The sequence below is a fragment of the Octodon degus genome, unplaced genomic scaffold (assembly GCF_000260255.1).
Source record: "Octodon degus isolate 3935 unplaced genomic scaffold, OctDeg1.0 scaffold00399, whole genome shotgun sequence".
Taxonomy (NCBI): Eukaryota; Metazoa; Chordata; class Mammalia; order Rodentia; family Octodontidae; genus Octodon; species Octodon degus.
The window spans coordinates 4118-6987 of NW_004524975.1; positions in this window are offsets into that span (position 1 = coordinate 4118).

Here is a 2870-nt window from a genome sequence, read left to right on the forward strand (position 1 = left end):
GGAGGAGGAGCTAGGGACTTTGTTGTCACTGAGAATGGCTATGGTTCACTTTGGGAAAGCTCTGGTCCTCACTTTGAGCATTGCTTCCTGGCTCCAGAGGGGAAGATGGTGCACAGTTTTGTCATGTTGGCTTTTCTGCTGGGAACTCAGCTTTCCTCATAGCCGGAGGAGCTCAGGACTTCACTGTGCTGAGAATGGCTGTTGTACTTTTGGAGGAGCTCTGTTCCTTACTGTACCTTACCTTACCTTCCTGGCTCCAGTGCAGATCCCTCAGGCTACTGACATAAATCTTTCTTCCTGCTGGTGCAGTTTCTAGCATCCACCACTGACCTTTGGGCCTTCCCAGCACAGATTCATGAAACAGGTCTGCTTGAGACATTGTCATGGGCTCTGGGCTTCCAGTCAGACTTGTGGGTGGAACTGTTATGGGCTCTAGGTCTTCAGCTGGACTCAAACAGAACATTATTGCAGGATCTAGGTCCTCAGCCAGATTCTTTGGCCTTTATTTATTTTTTGTGGAACCAGAGATTGAACTCAGGCCCTTGCGCTTCTTTGGCCTTTAGTGTGTGGACAGATTTCCTACACTCTTTTATATATGAATCTTTGAGTGACTACTATAAATAAATTTATAAAACACGTGTCCTGTATTGTATTGTTCGCTTTGCAAAAACCCCTAACCACAACACAAGCCAAGACTAGATTGTCACCTACTCACTGATTGTCACTTGCTCATTCCCTTGTTATGGGAATGAACAGAATGCAGGCATGCAGCAGGAGGAGCAAAGACTACTGCTACTGGTTTGATAAGAGCAAGGAAATGAATGTCTTTTTTTTCCTGCTATGTGCACATATGGATTTTATATACTATTTTGAGGCCACTATATTTTAATGAGTGTAAATTCTGATGTCCAGGCATCATCAGAGTTAAGTCAGATTATGATAAAAACCAGAAGAGAGAAAGCGAGACAGAGAAGGAGGAAAAGAGGAAAGTGGATGAAGGGGAGAAGAAGAAGACAGAGAGAAGAGACAAAAAATAATTTTTCTATAGGAAAACTAGATTTCTCAATATATAGCCCCAAGAATGACCTCATCAGTATCATGCAGCAATCCATGAGAAATTCAGATTCTTGGCTGTATCTCAGGTCTACAGAATTGGAAACTGCGAGTAAAGCCCATCAAGGTTTGGGTGTTTTGCTTGTGTGTATTTGTTCATTTGATAAAGGGTCTCACTGTGTAGCCCAGGAAGGCTGTACACTCATAGTAGTCCCCCCTACTTCAGCATCCCAGTGCTGGCTCTTACAAGCGTGGCCCTCCATGCCCGGCTGAATCATGTTTTGGCAAGTCTCCCAGGTGAGTCTGCTGCAAGTGAAAGCTCGGCAGCCTGTGCTCTACTAACGTGGAAGAAGGTAGTCAGCAAACGCAAGTGGAATCAAAGTATACAAATAAAATAATATAAAAAATTGTAGCAGTCAGCAGACAGTAAGGATGTGTGCACACATCACAAAGATTCACAAAGGAGCAGATGTTGTTTGAGTTATGGTTTTCAATCAGGAATTTAAAGCATATCAGGTTGCTAGCTCTCTAGATCTTAAAAAATGTATACAGCATATGTTTGAAAAAGTAGGGAACTAGCAACTTTGAGTTTTAAAATCTCACTATTTTACTAGATTTTCTCCTTTAAAGAAAGGGTTTATTTATGAGATGCCTAAATAGAAGCAAAAGTGCTTTTAATAATCATTGCAGTGTTTTTTATTTTTGTAGCCAAAATTAAGCATAGAAGACAATTTCAGGATGCATTTTCCTAATATGTCTAAGTTTTTTAAAGGCAGAGTATGTTAAATGCATTAACTATTCCTGCATTAAAAGAATAGCTACCCTTTGTGGAGAAGAAACAACTCATTCATCATTAAAATGGCTGTTCCTCTTGGCAAACTTATTGATGATTATTTTATTATGTGTTTGCACATTTACCTTCTTATGCCTCCAGATAGCAATAGCAAATAGGCATCTGTGGATAACTTAAATGCAACAATTGGTCAAGTAGAAAGGAAAAAGGGAAACATAAAATAGATGAGCAATACTAATATACACTCACATTAAATCTCTATTAATTCCTAAAAGTATTGCATTATAAAGGAAACTTTCTATAAATTCAAACAATGTAAAATAATGACTTATATTAGAGTTAGCATTTGCATTTATAAGTAAGTAGCAGTAATTATACAGTTAAACAAATAACTACATTAAGCATCCATGATATAGGGGATAAGTGGATAATTGAAGCCACAGAAATACAGAAATTTGTTTCTTAAATTACTTTCAGCACCTCTTTCTTAAACTTTATTAGAGATGCTGATAGCTTCTGTTTATTCCCTGATGCAAATATTGCTAAATGATGACATTATTTCATTCATATTCCATTTCACACTACTAGTCCTCTTCTGGGTATCTTCCTGAAGTTAAAGTCATCACGTTACAGTGATACATGAGTGCTCATTTTATAGCAGGAGAACTCATAATAGCTAAATTTTTGCAGCAGCAAAACAGATGAATGGATAAAGAAAATGTGATATTTACAGACAATGGAGTACTACTCCACCATAAAAAAGATAAACTTGAGTCATGTGTAGCAAAATGGATGCATCTTGGGGCCATAATGTTAAACAAAATAAATTGGATGCCCAAACTTAATTACTGCACAGTTTCTTTTATATGAGCAACCCAAAATATAAAGAATAAAACAAAAGACAGATAGTAGAGAGATAGATCTTTCTCCAAGGGGAAGGGGGGCTCAAGTGATGGAAGGGAGAGAGGAGAGAAAGGGGATAGTAAAAGAAATTAAGCTCTGTTTTATATAAGTACCAATTCCA